Raw genomic sequence first — 19,650 nt, forward strand, 5'->3', positions numbered from 1 at the left:
ATAACAGGTGTAAACTAACAGTGAAACACTTCCTTACTTCCTCCCCATGGCTAAATGAGTAGAATGACATGAAATGGGTTAGAACATTTCCAAATCTACTTTCTGCGCCCCAAGGAAAAATGTGTAGCATTGAAATGAACTCTAAAACGTACCTTTTTTCTCTTTGCTGTCAAGAGGGGTACCGCTAAAATGTGGGCTCCAAAAAAAGGCTGAGGCCTTTGACTGCATGTGTGGGTATGGATGTGGGAATGCAGACCCGCGTGTGCCACTGCAGGCCCTCATCCCTGGTCTAGAGCAGAGCCCATAGGGAACACAGGGGCACGGGCCCTATCCTGTTTTTTTAAATGACATTTTGTTGTTGTTGTCGTTTCTCTGTAACATTACTAGCCACCTAGCAATTTTATGAAGTTGGCTTTAGCTAGCTTTGAAAGATTCCCAATCTCATAACTTCATAACTAGCTACCAAGAAGCCATTTCAGGTTATCCATTAAGTTAGAGTATCTTAGCTGGTGTGCTTGTTGGAAAGGTTGGTACAAAAGCATGCAATAACTAAATATACTGAAAAAGACTCACATTCCTTTCAATATTTTACCCAGATTTGAGCAGAGATGCAGAGTAACATATTTAGTTTCTTGAAAATGTTTGACATATAATTAAGCATAATGATTATGTCTCTAGATTGCAGGAAAAAAAGCTGTTTCAGGTGTTCTCCAATTTACGGGTCAGGGGCCTAGAACCCCCTCCAGCCATCCTCATATACTTTACGTCACCTCAGATCTTTGGGGTGCATGACACCCTTGGTCTAGAGTCTAGGCCATGGTAATCGCTTCAGAACAGAGTCTGCCACTGCCTGCTGGAATGACACAGCTGTCAAGCATTCTTATTTCTTACCACGGCTTACACCTATGGCTACATCCTAAATTGCACCCTGTTTCATATATAGTGCACTAATTTTGACCAGGACCCATACAAAAGTAGGGCACTATATGCTGTAGGATTTTAAAAAATTGTTTTATTTAACTAGGCAAGTCAGTTAAGAACAAATTCTTATTTACAATGACGGCCTACCCCAGACAACACTGGGCCGATTGTGCACCGTCCTATGGGACTCTCAATCACAGCTGGATGTGATACAGCCTGGATTCAAACCAGGGACTGTAGTGACACCTCGTGCAATGATATGCAGGGCCTTAGATCGCTGCGCCACTCAGGAGCCCGAGGAATAGGATAATATTCCCTATTTAGTGCACAAATGTTGACCAGGGCCCATACATGGCACACCCTATTCCCCATGGGCCCCACCCTATTCCCCTCTCCCATCACAGGCCTTCCTTGTCCTATTTATGAGATAGACAAAGCTATTGCAGATTACTTTCAGATTATTAATATATTTCTGAGCATTAAATTACACTGCATTCTGTGTCAGAGCCTGCTTTTATACTTTATTACATACAGTCACACATGTTTGACTGTGGTCGAGAGGCTTGGATCTATCGTTTGATTGGTCTGTCTGTCTGTCTGTCGTACCAGAATACTAGTACTCGGTGTAACATCACCACCAAGTAGCTGTTGTGTACACTTTTATCGTACGCTAGATGGTGTACCAGAGCAACCTAAAATATATACGTTTAGAGCATTGTAGACGTATCATTATGCTATGCAGCTGGGTATTAGACAAAAAATAATGGGGTTAGGTAGAATTTTTTTTAGAAAACGTCTGGACAGATGACATTGAGAATCTGACATAAGTGTGTTCCCGCCAGCTGTTTAAATGGTTCTGAGACCCGCCCCTATTCTCACAGAACGATTGTGACGCGCGGTCCCCATGGAGACAGAGGAGGGAGAAATGTCATTGTCGTTTTAAAATCACATGGACCGAGTTTTGATCGCTCCGTCTGTATGCAATAAAATAGCTACAAACAATGTGAACTTGCTCATAAAAGTATCCAGGAGCTGCTGCCGACTAAGCAGTTTAAGATACCATCGGTAGCTTGGAGACGGTAAGCCTCTATCAAATGAAATATGAATTTGCATGCAAGATCTAGTCTAACGTTACGGATGTAGCTATCTAACGTTAGCTAGCTTAGTGCTAGTTAGCTTGCCCGTAACAACAGTAGCGGTCTGGTTATGATGGTCAGGATGGTCTTTGTAACTAGCTACCATGCACACGGTAAACTTGCGTTGTGTGCTAACTAACTAACGATGAACCAACCATGTGAAGATTCTTGAAACAGGCTTAGTGTTTTGATGGCAACAGGTTAGCATTTTTAAGGTGGTGCGCAGTCCTTGTGCTTCTTCCTTGAATCAAACCATTTTAGAAGCTTTCTTGCTATTGAGGTTGGCTTTACAAATACTGTTACACACGGAACATTTGAATCTTATTTCTACCGCAATTCCTCGGAAAAAACGATTCGTTTTTCTTGAAAATGCCCGGCTCGCTGAGATGCAAATACATTCTTGCTCCAGTCCTTTTGTTTACTTTAGTTGATGATGGCACACTAACGTTATGCCCATTTCTATGCAACTTTATGGAGGAACTCTCCCTAAAACCTCGAGTCCAGCTTTTATACACTGCGGGGTATGGGCGCTGCTCCCAGTTTTATTTCAGATCAAGATACTGATGAAATTTAACCGCACCAGACAAGATTATATTTATGCATTTAGACAATTGCACACAGTGCTGCTGTTTTCTCATTCTCAAAATGTCTAAAGCTGATTTGTAGATGTACTATTGATATTTTTAAAGCAGTTATACAACCATGTACAGCAGCTAAATCCATTTCACTTCACGAAATGTTCTTTATCCAATTAGTGAAATAAATCCTGATTTGGGGCGCAGTGGTCTAAGGTACTGCATCTCAGTGCAAGAGGCGTCACCACAGGCCCTGGTTCGAATCCAGGCTGTATCACATTTGGCCGTGATTGGGAGTCCCATAGGGCGGCGCACAATTGGCCCAGCGTCGTCTGGGTTTGGCCGGCATTGTAAATAAGAATTTGTTCTTAACTGACTTGCCTAGTTAAATAAAGGTATCATTTAAAACTGTCATTTTAATATCATGGATGGTCCGTCCTTGCGTCCATAGCGCTGGCTATGACTTTGAGAGTAGTAAAAAAAAAAAAAATCTCTCCCATCCCTTTGCTTTTTTGTGAAACAGTGACGGGGAGGACGCTTTGTTATTGTTTCAACTGCTGATTGCCGCTTTAAGAACCTTTTGGCCTTTTGCAAGTAACACAGTTCAACATGGATGAATCTGTCGTGAAAAAGTTATTGTGCTGTATTTCAAAATACCCCTGTATACGTTTACTTCACCGGCTGCCAGTGGTTATGGAAAGTGGGTCTGATTGGAATAGTGTAGTGTTGGCTAGCAGGTAGCTCTAGATTTTTCTGTTAAAGTACTCTGCCCTGTTGACACAGGTGTGAACAGGTGTGTGTGAAGCAGCAACCTGGTGAGAGGGTGGGCATCTCATCTGCCCTGTTGATTACTTCTCCAGTCTTTCCCACATGAAGTCGCTCCGTCACAGACTTTCACATAGCATTCTCTCTCTGTTTTATTGAGGCTGTGGTACTATTGTCCAGACTGACTTCATTACAGGCTACTGCTGTGGTTTGTGGTCCCGGTGGGTCTCCAATATGTTTCTTCTGTCATATAGGCCTAACAGCAGGAAGCGCTGAGGCCTGGGAACAACTCTCCTCTTCTTTCTTGGTTTTGTGTGTTCCTTCCTAAAGGAAGTCATGCTTAGGACAGGCTCAAACTCAAGGCTCTTTTGTGGCCACATTTTATTTGTGAGCCACTGACATAATGGGCATATTTCTCCTTGGAGTGTATCCCAAATGGCATGCTTTTCCCGATGGGTCTTGGTCCAAAGTAGTGCACTATATAGAGTATCCCTATAGGGTGCCATTTGGGATCCAACCCCATGTCTAATTGTAAAGAACCTGTCCTTCTAGTGCTGAGGTTGATGACGCCAGTTGTTTTTGATATAGGTCCTGAGTAGAGGCTAGGTCACCGTGGAAACTCTCCTTATGCATAAAGTCCTGTTCTAGTCACCCTGCTGCTCTGCCCACTGACCTGGCTCAACCTCATTGTTTCCCCCTTTACTGTGACACCGGCTTCTCTCTGCTGGTTGTAAACCAGGAAGGTGTGAGGAGGGAGGCCCACCCCAGTTTGTCACACACCGGCCGGCATCCCAAATGATACCTTATTCCCCACTTCTGACCAGGGCCCTATGAGGGCACTACATAGGGCCCTATGGGGGCACTACATAGGGAATTAGGTGCCGTTTTGAGATGTAGCCACAGCCTACCTAATCAACTGCTGGCTCAGGAAGGGGGAGGGAAGGGTGGAGCCCCCGCTCCCCCACCGCTGACTCAGGAAGGGCCAGGAGAGGGAAGGGTGGAGCCCACGCCCACCACCGCTGGGCAGGGGTGTCCTAACAGTTGAACGTGTCAGTCCTCACTCATGGCATCGGCAACCAATGACGTAAATGGCTGCCATGGGGCAAGGGGTGGCTTCCTCCGCGTCAGTCATCCTGATACACCCCTTTTATTGGGAAAATATGAGACCCTGGAAAATGCATGAAGGAGGACTGGTGGGTGGTGGATGTGCTGGCACACACTCTGTGTGGAACTTGTTGGGGGGGCACAAGCAAACAGTTTCCCTGATGCTGGAAACAGAGCTACAATTCCAATCTATGAAGAAATGATTAGCTATAAAAGCATGGAAACCTCGCAAATGATCTCGCTTTCCCTTGCAAATGATGATCCCTGTACGCACTTGATTTCTACGTTGGATTATTCCGTTGTGTTAGACCCTTTTATGTTTTTATGCTGTGAAAGCGGTTGTGTGTGGCTGAGTCAAGTGATCCCAACTCATGAGGAGGCCTCTTCTGGGGATTCAGCTTTGTTCTCAAAGCCCCCTGGGATCAGTCACTCTTGACAGTAGTGAGGAAACCTGTTACTTTGTGGCTGGCTGGTAATACCCCCCCAGGTCACTCTTGACAGTAGTGAGGGAACCTGTTACTTTGTGGCTGGTAATACCCCCCCCCAGATCACTCTTGACAGCAGTGAGGGAACCTGTTACTTTGTGGCTGGCTGGTAATACCCCCCCAGGTCACTCTTGACAGTAGTGAGGGAACCTGTTACTTTGTGGCTGGTAATACCCCCCCCCCCCCCCAGATCACTCTTGACAGTGGTGATGGAACCTGTTACTTTGTGGCTGGTAATACCCCCCCAGATCACTCTTGACAGTAGTGAGGGAACCTGTTACTTTGTGGCTGGTAATACCCCCCCCAGGTCACTCGTGACAGTAGTGAGAGAACCTGTTACTCTGTGGCTGGTAATACCCCCCCAGGTCACTCTTGGCAGAAGTGAGGGAACCTGTTACTTTGTGGCTGGTAATACCCCCCAGATCACTCTTGACAGTAGTGAGAGAACCTGTTACTTTGTGGCTGGTAATACACCCCCCCCCCCCCCCCCCCCCCCCAGATCACTCTTGACAGTGGTGAGAGAACCTGTTACTCTGTGGCTGGTAATACCCCCCCAGGTCACTCTTGGCAGTAGTGAGAGAACCTGTTACTTTTTGGCTGGTAATACCCCCCCCCCCCCAGATCACTCTTGACAGTGGTGATGGAACCTGTTACTTTGTGGCTGGTAATACCCCCCCAGATCACTCTTGACAGTAGTGAGGGAACCTGTTACTTTGTGGCTGGTAATACCCCCCCCCAGGTCACTCTTGACAGTAGTGAGAGAACCTGTTACTCTGTGGCTGGTAATACCCCCCCCCCAGGTCACTCTTGGCAGAAGTGAGGGAACCTGTTACTTTGTGGCTGGTAATACCCCCCAGATCACTCTTGACAGTAGTGAGAGAACCTGTTACTTTGTGGCCCCCCCCCCCCCCCCCCAGATCACTCTTGACAGTGGTGAGGGAACCTGTTAGTGGCTGGTAGATCACTCTTGACAGTTAGAGAACCTGTTGTGGCTGGTAATACCCCCCCAGGTCACTCTTGGCAGTAGTGAGAGAACCTGTTACTTTGTGGCTGGTAATACCCCCCCCCCCCCCCCCCCCCCCAGATCACTCTTGACAGTGGTGAGGGAACCTGTTACTTTGTGGCTGGTAATACCCCCCCCCCCCCCCCCCAGATCACTCTTGACAGTAGTGAGAGAACCTGTTACTTTGTGGCTGGTAATACCCCCCCAGATCACTCTTGACAGTAGTGAGGGAACCTGTTACTTTGTGGCTGGTAATACCCTCCCCAGGTCACTCTTGACAGTAGTGAGAGAACCTGTTACTCTGTGGCTGGTAATACCCCCCCAGGTCACTCTTGGCAGTAGTGAGAGAACCTGTTACTCTGTGGCTGGTAATACCCCCCCAGGTCACTCTTGGCAGTAGTGAGAGAACCTGTTACTTTGTGGCTGGTAATACCCCCCCCCCCCAGATCACTCTTGACAGTGGTGATGGAACCTGTTACTTTGTGGCTGGTAATACCCCCCCAGATCACTCTTGACAGTAGTGAGGGAACCTGTTACTTTGTGGCTGGTAATACCCCCCCCAGGTCACTCTTGACGTTAGTGAGAGAACCTGTTACTCTGTGGCTGGTAATACCCCCCCCCAGGTCACTCTTGGCAGAAGTGAGGGAACCTGTTACTTTGTGGCTGGTAATACCCCCCAGATCACTCTTGACAGTAGTGAGAGAACCTGTTACTTTGTGGCTGGTAATACACCCCCCCCCCCCCCCAGATCACTCTTGACAGTGGTGAGGGAACCTGTTACTTTGTGGCTGGTAATACCCCCCCCCCCCCCCCCCCCCCCCAGATCACTCTTGACAGTAGTGAGAGAACCTGTTACTCTGTGGCTGGTAATACCCCCCCAGGTCACTCTTGGCAGTAGTGAGAGAACCTGTTACTTTGTGGCTGGTAATACACCCCCCCCCCCCCCCCCCCCCAGATCACTCTTGACAGTGGTGAGGGAACCTGTTACTTTGTGGCTGGTAATACCCCCCCCCCCCCCCCCCCAGATCACTCTTGACAGTAGTGAGAGAACCTGTTACTTTGTGGCTGGTAATACCCCCCCAGATCACTCTTGACAGTAGTGAGGGAACCTGTTACTTTGTGGCTGGTAATACCCTCCCCAGGTCACTCTTGACAGTAGTGAGAGAACCTGTTACTCTGTGGCTGGTAATACCCCCCCAGGTCACTCTTGGCAGTAGTGAGAGAACCTGTTACTCTGTGGCTGGTAATACCCCCCCCCCCCCCCCCCCCCCCCCCCCCCCCACTTAAGATCACTCTTGACTGTAGTGAGAGAACCTGTTACTTTGTGGCTGGTAATACCCTCCCCAGGTCACTCTTGACAGTAGTGAGAGAACCTGTTACTCTGTGGCTGGTAATACCCCCCCCCCCAGGTCACTCTTGACAGAAGTGAGAGAACCTGTTACTCTGTGGCTGGTAATACCCCCCCCCCCCCCCCCAGGTGACTCTTGACAGAAGTGAGGGAACCTGTTCCTCTGTGGCTGGTAATACCCCCCCAGGTCACTCTTGACAGTAGTGAGGGAACCTGTTACTTTGTGGCTGGCTGGTAATAACGCCCCAGGTTCATAGCAGAACCAGCCATGTTGCCCCAAGCCAAGTTTCACAGCTACAGCTCAAATGGCACCCTATTACCTATTGAGTGCACTACTTTTGACCAGGACTAGGACCCATAGGTCTTGGTCAAAGTAGTGCACTATATAGTGAATAGGGTGCCATTTGTTAATTGGCCCTCCATCTGACTTTCCCCTGGCCTTCTGCATGCAGGACCTGGCTCCCAGCCAACCAACTGCTGTTAAAGAAGCATAAAGAGACAGAATACAACTGGTGGAGCTTTGGGACTCGTATTGGAGCCTAATAAATGGTTATGTTAGGATTCCCTAAGGAGCAGTCCTCCCCTTTTCCTCATATTGGCATTTTGGAGCACTAATTGGGCACAGACATCACAGCCCAGGCAAGCCCACTGGTACGCATGTACACGCTCAAAAAGAGAGGCAAGCAGGAAGCACATTGTTTTAAAAGGGAACTTCTTCTGGAAGTGCGAATAGGTTCCTGACCCATTTGGATCGACCACTCTGAAAGGTGAGATCTCCGTTAAGTTTAAGTTTGAAGCTATTCTTGTTATTTCTGCTTGTTACAGTGCAAAACTGTAAGGCAGAGCTTTCTGCTTTTCAGTTTTTGTTCTGTAATGATATGGTCTTGGACTCATGGCAAAGTAATAGCAGGTATTTCACCGATGCTTCCTCTTGGAATTACAGAGCTGTATGTCTCATTGTGCTGTGTGGATATAATGTCCTTCATGAATTACAGAGCTCTACGTCTCATTGTGCTGTGTGGATATAATGTCCTTCATGAATTACAGAGCTGTACGTCTCATTGTGCTGTGTGGATATAGTTGTCCTTCATGAATTACAGAGCTGTACGTCTCATTGTGCTGTGTGGATATAGTTGTCCTTCATGAATTACAGAGCTGTACGTCTCATTGTGCTGTGTGGATATAATGTCCTTCATGAATTACAGAGCTGTACGTCTCATTGTGCTGTGTGGATATAGTTGTCCTTCATGAATTACAGAGCTGTACGTCTCATTGTGCTGTGTGGATATAGTTGTCCTTCATGAATTACAGAGCTGTACGTCTCATTGTGCTGTGTGGATATAGTTGTCCTTCATGAATTACAGAGCTGTACGTCTCATTGTGCTGTGTGGATATAGTTGTCCTTCATGAATTACAGAGCTGTACGTCTCATTGTGCTGTGTGGATATAGTTGTCCTTCGTGAATTACAGAGCTGTACGTCTCATTGTGCTGTGTGGATATAGTTGTCCTTCGTGAATTACAGAGCTGTATGTCTCATTGTGCTGTGTGGATATAATGTCCTTCATGAATTACAGAGCTGTACGTCTCATTGTGCTGTGTGGATATAATGTCCTTCATGAATTACAGAGCTGTACGTCTCATTGTGCTGTGTGGATATAATGTTCTTCATGAATTACAGAGCTGTACGTCTCATTGTGCTGTGTGGATATAATGTCCTTCATGAATTACAGAGCTGTACGTCTCATTGTGCTGTGTGGATATAGTTGTCCTTCATGAATTACAGAGCTGTATGTCTCATTGTGCTGTGTGGATATAGTTGTCCTTCATGAATTACAGAGCTGTACGTCTCATTGTGCTGTGTGGATATAATGTCCTTCATGAATTACAGAGCTGTACGTCTCATTGTGCTGTGTGGATATAATGTCCTTCATGAATTACAGAGCTGTACGTCTCATTGTGCTGTGTGGATATAGTTGTCCTTCATGAATTACAGAGCTGTACGTCTCATTGTGCTGTGTGGATATAGTTGTCCTTCATGAATTACAGAGCTGTACGTCTCATTGTGCTGTGTGGATATAGTTGTCCTTCATGAATTACAGAGCTGTATGTCTCATTGTGCTGTGTGGATATAATGTCCTTCATGAATTACAGAGCTGTACGTCTCATTGTGCTGTGTGGATATAATGTCCTTCATGAATTACAGAGCTGTACGTCTCATTGTGCTGTGTGGATATAGTTGTCCTTCATGAATTACAGAGCTGTACGTCTCATTGTGCTGTGTGGATATAGTTGTCCTTCATGAATTACAGAGCTGTACGTCTCATTGTGCTGTGTGGATATAGTTGTCCTTCATGAATTACAGAGCTGTATGTCTCATTGTGCTGTGTGGATATAGATGTCCTCCATGAATTGTTAACAGGATAAGTCAGTCAATTGGTATGTAGGAAAATCCTCAGCAATTTAAGGCTTTTCATTGTGGAGACGTGTTGGACATGTTTCTTTGTTGTTTTTTTCTCCCTACAGTAGCTTGTTGTATTTTTCTCCCTACAGTAGCTTGATGTATTTTTCTCCCTACAGTAGCTTGTTGTATTTTTCTCCCTACAGTAGCTTGTTGTATTTTTCTCCCTACAGTAGCTTGTTGTATTTTTCTCCCTACAGTAGCTTGTTGTATTTTTCTCCCTACAGTAGCTTGTTGTATTTTTCTCCCTACAGTAGCTTGTTGTATTTTTCTCTCTACAGTAGCTTGTTGTATTTTTCTCCCTACAGTAGCTTGTTGTATTTTTCTCCCTACAGTAGCTTGTTGTATTTTTCTCCCTACAGTAGCTTGTTGTATTTTTCTCCCTACAGTAGCTTGTTGTATTTTTCTCCCTACAGTAGCTTGTTGTATTTTTCTCCCTACAGTAGCTTGTTGTAGTTTTCTCCCTACAGTAGCTTGTTGTATTTTTCTCCCTACAGTAGCTTGTTGTATTTTTCTCCCTACAGTAGCTTGTTGTATTTTTCTCCCTACAGTAGCTTGTTGTATTTTTCTCCCTACAGTAGCTTGTTGTATTTTTCTCCCTACAGTAGCTTGTTGTATTTTTCTCCTACGTGAGCTTGTTGTATTTTCGCCTGCGGTAGCTTGGTGTATTTCTCCTTCTCTAGCTTTGTCTCCCAGTGTATGATGTAATCTTCTGGAGGATTAATTAACTTAGTGAAAGAGATTCCCAAGCAAGTGACTGAAGAAGTTCAACCAACCCACGAGGAAAGACCCAACGCAGGCCTCTGAAGTTCAGGAGGTTCATTCAAGCCTGCAGGCAGCTGCACAGTTTAGGCTAGTTAGCATGGTGTGCATTATCTCCAGAAAACTCCAGAGTCATACTAACTCATTTAAATGTTGCTGTTGCTCACAGAGGTCTTCTTGACCTGGCTCCTCTTTCATCTGGTTCTCTCACCCTCATCTGATATATTCCATCTGACATGGCCTTTTTAATGACACTCTGAGGAGGGGATTCTCCAGACATTCCTAATCTTGATTTATGAAGTGCCAGTGAGCCCTTACTCTAGGGAGTGTGCGCTCGCTTGTCTGCTGATGGACGGCTGTGGTTTTTGTGTGTCCTAAATGGCACCCTGTTATCTACATAGTGCACTGCTTATAGGGCTTTGGTCAAAAGCAGTGAACTATATATAGGGAATTGGGTGGTGTTTGAGACTCAGCCACTGTGTGTGTGCACTCTGCTGGCTAGTGTCAGCCAAGCCTCAGAGGACCCCATTGCATAGACAGGCACCACAGAGATACAATGAAGGGAAATGCTTCCTGTGGGGGATCCCGCCTACTTCTGCCACACTTGGCTAAATCAGATGTGATATTTTTGGAATTTTGTGATGTGTTGTCAGAGAGAGAGATGGGGGGGAGGGGGTGTGAAGCAATTGTATTTGTCATCTGCAAAGAGCTCAGAGCACTGGCATATTTGCCTGTGTTTATGGAAGGCTTTGAGGCAGTGAAGCTATATTTAAGATCACCTCTGGAGTCCTTAAGGGTGGAAAGTGCCAGTGCCTGCTGGTGCCTGTTCTGACTGCCAACACTGTAGAGCTGTCAGATGAGCACACGAATGCCGGCCTCTCTTAACCTGATATCTAATCTTGAAAACTGGCACATGGAAACAAGACCATGGTACGGTTGTCAGCTTTCTTAGACGGGTAAAAACCAAAGTGTTGCTTTGCTGCTAACCTCACGTTCTCCCCTCCAGAGAACTAGGCTAACTAGTACCAGGATCACCTCACGTTCTCCCCTCCAGAGAACTAGGCTAACTAGTACCAGGATCACCTCACATTCTCCCCTCCAGAGAACTAGGCTAACTAGTACCAGGATCACCTCACGTTCTCCCCTCCAGAGAACTAGGCTAACTAGTACCAGGATCACCTCACGTTCTCCCCTCCAGAGAACTAGGCTAACTAGTACCAGGATCACCTCACGTTCTCCCCTCCAGAGAACTAGGCTAACTAGTACCAGGATCACCTCACGTTCTCCCCTCCAGAGAACTAGGCTAACTAGTACCAGGATCACCTCACGTTCTCCCCTCCAGAGAACTAGGCTAACTAGTACCAGGATCACCTCACGTTCTCCCCTCCAGAGAACTAGGCTAACTAGTACCAGGATCACCTCACGTTCTCCCCTCCAGAGAACTAGGCTAACTAGTACCAGGATCACCTCACGTTCTCCCCTCCAGAGAACTAGGCTAACTAGTACCAGGATCGCTCAACTTCCATTTCTGTCTCGAGTTTCCACATTTTAATGGCACTAGGGGCTGTTTGATGTACCTATATTGTAGGTCATAGGCCCTATGTATTATCAGTGACACTCCAGCAGTTCGAGATGACTGGAAGAGGAACTAAAGTGACACTTGACTTGAGTAAAGATTTTTCAAACAGTCTTTGGCAGGTTTGTTTTTCTCTGAAAAGGTAAGATGGATTGGACTGGTGTTATTGTCATTGTAGTGGGAAAATGAGAGCAAATTTGAACCCGTGTGAGATGTGATTACTGCAATCTACTGTAAATGACAGGCCCAGGCCTTGAATTTAGTGATTTTAGGGGCAAGGCCATATGGCGTTCAAGCGGTGCTCAATCTGCCACGGCACCAAGGTCATTAACGAAAATATCCAATTAAATTGATTTGAAAACTGAATACCTGAGGCACTGTTCCTTCTGAAGTTGCCATTTGCGCAACTTCACCAATCTTGCAATCTAAGCGTAGGCAGTCAACATTTTAAAACTATTTAACCAGAAACGTACTTGTTTGAAACCTGGACGTTTTGGGGTATTTTATGAGGCATGTCTTAGAGTTACTAGCATAGGAATGTTATGGGGATTCTTTCATAAACACTTCCTTATATGCCACTGAAACCAGTATTTATCTCATGTTCTCAACTTTCTTTCGTTGTCGAGGAGCCAAAGACACAATCCTAGTCATAGTAACAACCCTAGTCATATTAACAGTCCTAACAACCCTAGTCATAGTAACAACCCTAGTCATAGTAACAGCCCTAACAGCCCTAGTCATAGTAACAACCCTAGTCATATTAACAGTCCTAACAACCCTAGTCATAGTAACAACCCTAGTCATAGTAACAGCCCTAACAACCCTAGTCATAGTAACAACCCTAGTCATAGTAACAGCCCTAGTCATAGTAACAGCCCTAACAACCCTAGTCATAGTAACAGTCCTAACAACCCTAGTCATAGTAACAACCCTAGTCATAGTAACAACCCTAGTCATAGTAACAACCCTAGTCATAGTAACAGCCCTAGTCATAGTAACAGCCCTAACAACCCTAGTCATAGTAACAACCCTAGTCATAGTAACAGCCCTAACAACCCTAGTCATAGTAACAACCCTAGTCATAGTAACAACCCTAGTCATAGTAACAACCCTAGTCATAGTAACAGCCCTAACAACCCTAGTCATAGTAACAACCCTAGTCATAGTAACAGCCCTAACAACCCTAGTCATAGTAACAACCCTAGTCATAGTAACAGCCCTAACAACCCTAGTCATAGTAACAACCCTAGTCATATTAACAGCCCTAACAACCCTAGTCATAGTAACAACCCTAGTCATAGTAACAACCCTAGTCATAGTAACAGCCCTAGTCATAGTAACAGCCCTAACAACCCTAGCCATAGTAATAAACCTAGTCATAGTAACAGCCCTAACAACCCTAGTCATAGTAACAACCCTAGTCATAGTAACAGCCCTAACAACCCTAGTCATAGTAACAACCCTAGTCATATTAACAGCCCTAACAACCCTAGTCATAGTAACAACCCTAGTCATAGTAACAACCCTAGTCATAGTAACAACCCTAACAACCCTAGTCATAGTAACAACCCTAGTCATAGTAACAACCCTAGTCATAGTAACAACCCTAGTCATAGTAACAACCCTAGTCATAGTAACAACCCTAGTAACCCTAGTCATAGTAACAACCCTAGTCATATTAACAGCCCTAACAACCCTAGTCATAGTAACAACCCTAGTCATATTAACAACCCTAACAGCCCTAGTCATAGTAACAACCCTAGTCATATTAACAACCCTAACAGCCCTAGTCATAGTAACAACCCTAGTCATATTAACATCCCTAACAACCCTAGTCATAGTAACAACCCTAGTCATATTAACAACCCTAACAGCCCTAGTCAGAGTAACAGCCCTAGTCAGAGTAACAGCCCTAGTCAGAGTAACAGCCCTAGTCAGAGTAACAGCCCTAGTCAGACTAACAGCCCATGCTTGTGTTTTTAGATCTTTCTAAATGAAGGATATGAAACCTCACGGTGCATTTTTGAGAATGGTGTTTTCCCCCTTATTGCATTTTGGAGCTTTCACACTGGCGTGTGCGCATTGCTGCGCTTATAATGTGAAGAAATAGCCAAATAGTTGATCAACATTTTTTGGGCTAAACGTTCTGATCTGTTGCATCAGCCTCATTGCTTTTAAAATGTTTTTTGATATTCAGTGGTTGTATTAATTTGTGATCTGTCGTCCCACAACTGTCCCAGAGTCAGTTTGGAATATTTATTTCTCACACAGAAGGACAAGCTGACCAATAGAACGGGTCAACGTTTGTCCTATGGGGGATAGTAGATTGACAGGCTGGTGCTTTTGGTTGATGTCGGCGGATGAAAAGTCAAATGTGGACAGTTCTAACATTTTCAATATGCGCCTCGGAATTCAATAGGTAGGATGAGCGCCAAATGCATCCCCGACGTCTGTCTTCACTTCATCCCTGATGTGTCTGACCCGATCACGTGACGGGCGTCGGCGAATATGAATTGAGATATCTGAGAGACCCATGTCCTTGAGAGGTGCTTTGGAGCACGGTGATTTGGCACCCGGGAGAAGGGAATTCTAATTATTATATTCAGCCCAAGGGCACAACGGCCACTTTGGACGTAAGGCATGGGGACATTACTGCCACACACAAGGGGGACATTACTGCCACACACAAGGGGGATATTACTGCCATACACAAGGGGGACATTACTGCCACACACACAAGGGGGACATTACTGCCACACACACAAGGGGGACATTACTGCCACACACAAGGGGGACATTACTGCCACACACACCAGGGGGACATTACTGCCACACACACAAGGGGGACATTACTGCCACACACAAGGGGGACATTACTGCCACACACAAGGGGGACATTACTGCCACACACAAGGGGGACATTACTGCCACACACAAGGGGGGCATTACTGCCACACACAAGGGGGGCATTACTGCCACACACAAGGGGGGCATTACTGCCACACACAAGGGGGGCATTACTGCCACACACAAGGGGGACATTACTGCCACACACAAGGGGGACATTACTGCCACACACAAGGGGGACATTACTGCCACACACAAGGGGGGGCATTACTGCCACACACAAGGGGGGGCATTACTGCCACACACAAGGGGGGGCATTACTGCCACACACAAGGGGGGGCATTACTGCCACACGCAAAGGGGGCATTACTGCCACACGCAAAGGGGGCATTACTGCCACACGCAAAGGGGGCATTACTGCCACACGCAAAGGGGGCATTACTGCCACACGCAAAGGGGGCATTACTGCCACACGCAAAGGGGGCATTACTGCCACACGCAAAGGGGGCATTACTGCCACACACAAGGGGTCTTCGACTCCATGCCGCCGGAATATTCGAGGCCTGCATAGCCCTCCTGTAACTCAGTGTTAAATAACCCAGGGCATGTGTACTGCTAGTCCCCTAGTTCTACGCAGTGTTAAATAACCCCTAGTTCTACGCAGTATTAAATAACCCAGGGCATGTGTACTGCTAGTCGCCTAGTTCTACGCAGTATTAAATAACCCAGGGCATGTGTACTGCTAGTCCCCTAGTTCTACGCAGTTCTTGCTTCCATGTGAATGCAGCCTGGTTGGTATATTTAGGGGGCATTAATGCCACACGCAAAGGGGGCATTAATGCCACACGCAAAGGGGGCATTAATGCCACACGCAAAGGGGGCATTAATGCCACACGCAAGGGGGGCTTTACTGCCACACGCAAGGGGGGCTTTACTGCCACACGCAAGGGGTCTTCGACTCCATGCCGCCGGAATATTCGAGGCCTGCATAGCCCTCCCGTAACTCAGTGTTAAATAACCCAGGGCATGTGTACTGCTAGTCCCCTAGTTCTATGCAGTGTTAAATAACCCAGGGCATGTGTACTGCTTGTCGCCTAGTTCTACGCAGTGTTAAATAACCCAGGGCATGTGTACTGCTAGTCACCTAGTTCTACGCAGTGTTAAATAACCCAGGGCATGTGTACTGCTAGTCGCCTAGTTCTACGCAGTGTTAAATAACCCAGGGCATGTGTACTGCTAGTCACCTAGTTCTACGCAGTGTTAAATAACCCAGGGCATGTGTACTGCTAGTCACCTAGTTCTACGCAGTGTTCAATAACCCAGGGCATGTGTACTGCTAGTCGCCTAGTTCTACGCAGTATTAAATAACCCAGGGCATGTGTACTGCTAGTCCCCTAGTTCTACGCAGTATTAAATAACCCAGGGCATGTGTACTGCTAGTCCCCTAGTTCTATGCAGTGTTAAATAACCCAGGGCATGTGTACTGCTAGTCACCTAGTTCTACGCAGTGTTCAATAACCCAGGGCATGTGTACTGCTAGTCCCCTAGTTCTACGCAGTATTAAATAACCCAGGGCATGTGTACTGCTAGTCACCTAGTTCTACGCAGTGTTCAATAACCCAGGGCATGTGTACTGCTAGTCGCCTAGTTCTACGCAGTGTTCAATAACCCAGGGCATGTGTACTGCTAGTCACCTAGTTCTACGCAGTGTTCAATAACCCAGGGCATGTGTACTGCTAGTCGCCTAGTTCTACGCAGTATTAAATAACCCAGGGCATGTGTACTGCTAGTCACCTAGTTCTACGCAGTGTTCAATAACCCAGGGCATGTGTACTGCTAGTCACCTAGTTCTACGCAGTATTAAATAACCCAGGGCATGTGTACTGCTAGTCACCTAGTTCTACGCAGTGTTCAATAACCCAGGGCATGTGTACTGCTAGTCGCCTAGTTCTACGCAGTATTAAATAACCCAGGGCATGTGTACTGCTAGTCACCTAGTTCTACGCAGTATTAAATAACCCAGGGCATGTGTACTGCTAGTCACCTAGTTCTACGCAGTGTTCAATAACCCAGGGCATGTGTACTGCTAGTCGCCTAGTTCTACGCAGTATTAAATAACCCAGGGCATGTGTAATGCTAGTCCCCTAGTTCTACGCAGTTCTTGCTTCCATGTGAATGCAGCCTGGTTGGTATATTTAGCCCTAATCTTTCAGTAGCCTAATTCCCCATGACTTTCAATTGGGAGTGGAATTCAGTGCCAAACAGAAGTTCATTGTTAGATGTTGTCTGAGGTAATTGGTAGCAAGGCTGAAGATGAGAAGTAGTCGCTTAACGTTGGAAAGGGAATCCGAGGTGAAAGGCAGGTAGCCTGAGTGCCAGTCTGTATGTGCCATCATGCCAAACCCTTGTCACTCATGGTCATGTTTGGCTTGACAATGGCATCAATGGAGCTGGTAAGAGCACAAACAGGTGTGGGACCGGGCTAAAGGCAGGCTGGCTGCACCATGGATCATGTGAACCCCTGTAGTACTGTAGCCTAACGTCCAATCGATCGGCAGCAACGAGGTGTCTGATCTGAATCCAGGACAACTGAATACGAGAGGCAACTCTCCTCTAAAGATAGAGGAAGAAGACATTTACACCATGAGCCCAGCGGGGTCAGTAATGCAGTATGAAATCCTCATGTCTAGCAGGGCATTAAGAGGTATTTAGTTCCGGTGTTCCACACCCTGTGGCTCCTATTTATATCTGAAACACCAATCCTGTGTGTCTCAGTTGTGGCTTACAGCAGGTCCACCATTCAGAGCCACCAGTCCTCATGTGATCTGTTGTGGCCTGGATGAAAGAGTTCAGTTGCAGCAGCAGCTGGCTTCCTGCTCATAACACAGGAAGTGCAATAAAAAAAGGAAGTTGGAATGAAGATGCTTGAAAGCTATTGCGCAAGGATTAGTCAAGTGTGCATGTGTATTTGTTGCCTTGATCAAACCCATGTGTCTAGCTCAACATGTCCCGTGATGATATATTTACTAGGGGGATTTGAAAGCTACAGACCGTGTTGTTCCTAGCAACATCTTCCTACTGGGCCGTGTTGCTCCTAGCAACATCTTCCTACTGGGCCGTGTTGCTCCTAGCAACATCTTCCTACTGGGCCGTGTTGCTCCTAGCAACATCTTCCTACTGGGCCGTGTTGCTCCTAGCAACATCTTCCTACTGGGCCGTGTTGCTCCTAGCAACATCTTCCTACTGGGCCGTGTTGTTCCTAGCAACATCTTCCTACTGGGCCGTGTTGCTCCTAGCAACATCTTCCTACTGGGCCGTGTTGCTCCTAGCAACTTCTTCCTACTGGGCCGTGTTGCTCCTAGCAACATCTTCCTACTGGGCCGTGTTGCTCCTAGCAACATCTTCCTACTGGGCCTTGTTGCTCCTAGCAACATCTTCCTACTGGGCCGTGTTGCTCCTAGCAACATCTTCCTACTGGGCCGTGTTGCTCCTAGCAACTTCTGCCTACTATATAGCCAAGTATTTCCAGGAAATAAATTCAGCCTTATCATGTTAGAAATACCATTTTGCTGAGGTTCTTAAGATTCATTGGTAGGTCTAAACCTCTTCCAATATTTGTGCCATGCCTGCGTCCCAAATGGCACTCTTTTCCCTATATGTGCACTACTGGTCAAACGTTTTAGAACACCTTCTCATTCCAGGGTTTTTCTTTATTTTTACTATTTTCTACATTGTAGAATAATAGTGACCATGAAAATTATGAAATAACACTTGGAATCACGTAGTAACCAAAAAAGTTTTATAAAATATATTTTGAATTGTTTATTTGAGATTCTTCAAATAGCCACCCTTTGCCTCTTGGCATTCTCTTAACCAGCTTTACCTAGATGCTTTTACATTTCTTTAACACTTTTTTGGTTACTACATGATTCCATATGTGTTATTTCATAGTTGTGATGTCTTCACTATTATTCTACAATGTAGGAAATAGTAAAAATGAAAGAAAAACACTTGAATGAGTAGGTGTTCTAAAACATTTGACCTGTTGTGTGTGTGTGTGTGTGTGTGTGTGTTTGACCAGAGATGTTAAAAGTAGTGTGTACACACACACACACACACGCACACACACACTACTTTTAACGTCTCTGGTCAAAAGTTAAAGGGAATAGAGTGCCATTTGGGACGTAGCCTACCCCATGTCTAAACCATAGATCTGTGACTGGCTCAGAGTTGAGCAAGTACATCAGACAGAGCAGAGATAGTAGAGCAATCTGTTCCTGTTTCTCTACATGAGAGTGCAGCTTTCTTGTGGGTTACCCTTAGTTCAGCTAAATTAACCAGTGTGCCACTCTGGCTGACATTGGCCTTTGGAGTGGGCTCTGTTGGGGAAAAAAAGCCATTCATCCTATTTTTGGAAGCTGGTATGTCCTCCGCAGGACTCCCCGCGCTAAGAGAAAACAGTATTGGAGTGGGGTTTTGTGTAGAAGCCACATCAAGCACGTAGCTTTCCGGGAAAAATCCATCCTATCCCCTATGGCCTTTTTATAGATGTGTATGACACACACAAGTCCCCATAGCCAGAAGCCTTGTAGGCCTACTTTTTACCAGACTGTAGTTGCTCGCCGAGGCTTGCAGAGGCCATAGGTGGAGAGGGCCTATTGGCAGCAAT

The 19,650-nt window shown here is 46.1% G+C and overlaps 1 protein-coding gene across 1 annotated transcript in view; it reads left to right on the plus strand.

Annotated features, from left to right (window-relative positions):
* The first annotated feature begins 1,798 nt into the window (after positions 1–1,798).
* Positions 1,799–19,650, plus strand: part of LOC139386741 (protein tyrosine phosphatase type IVA 3-like) — a 52,041-nt gene continuing 34,189 nt past the window's right edge. The window contains exon 1 of the mRNA XM_071132568.1: positions 1,799–2,000. The gene's annotated coding sequence lies outside the window, so the exon portion shown is untranslated. The remainder of the gene's footprint in view (positions 2,001–19,650) is intronic.

The sequence above is a fragment of the Oncorhynchus clarkii genome, chromosome 3, assembly GCF_045791955.1.
Source record: "Oncorhynchus clarkii lewisi isolate Uvic-CL-2024 chromosome 3, UVic_Ocla_1.0, whole genome shotgun sequence".
In the NCBI taxonomy this organism is placed as follows: domain Eukaryota; kingdom Metazoa; phylum Chordata; class Actinopteri; order Salmoniformes; family Salmonidae; genus Oncorhynchus; species Oncorhynchus clarkii.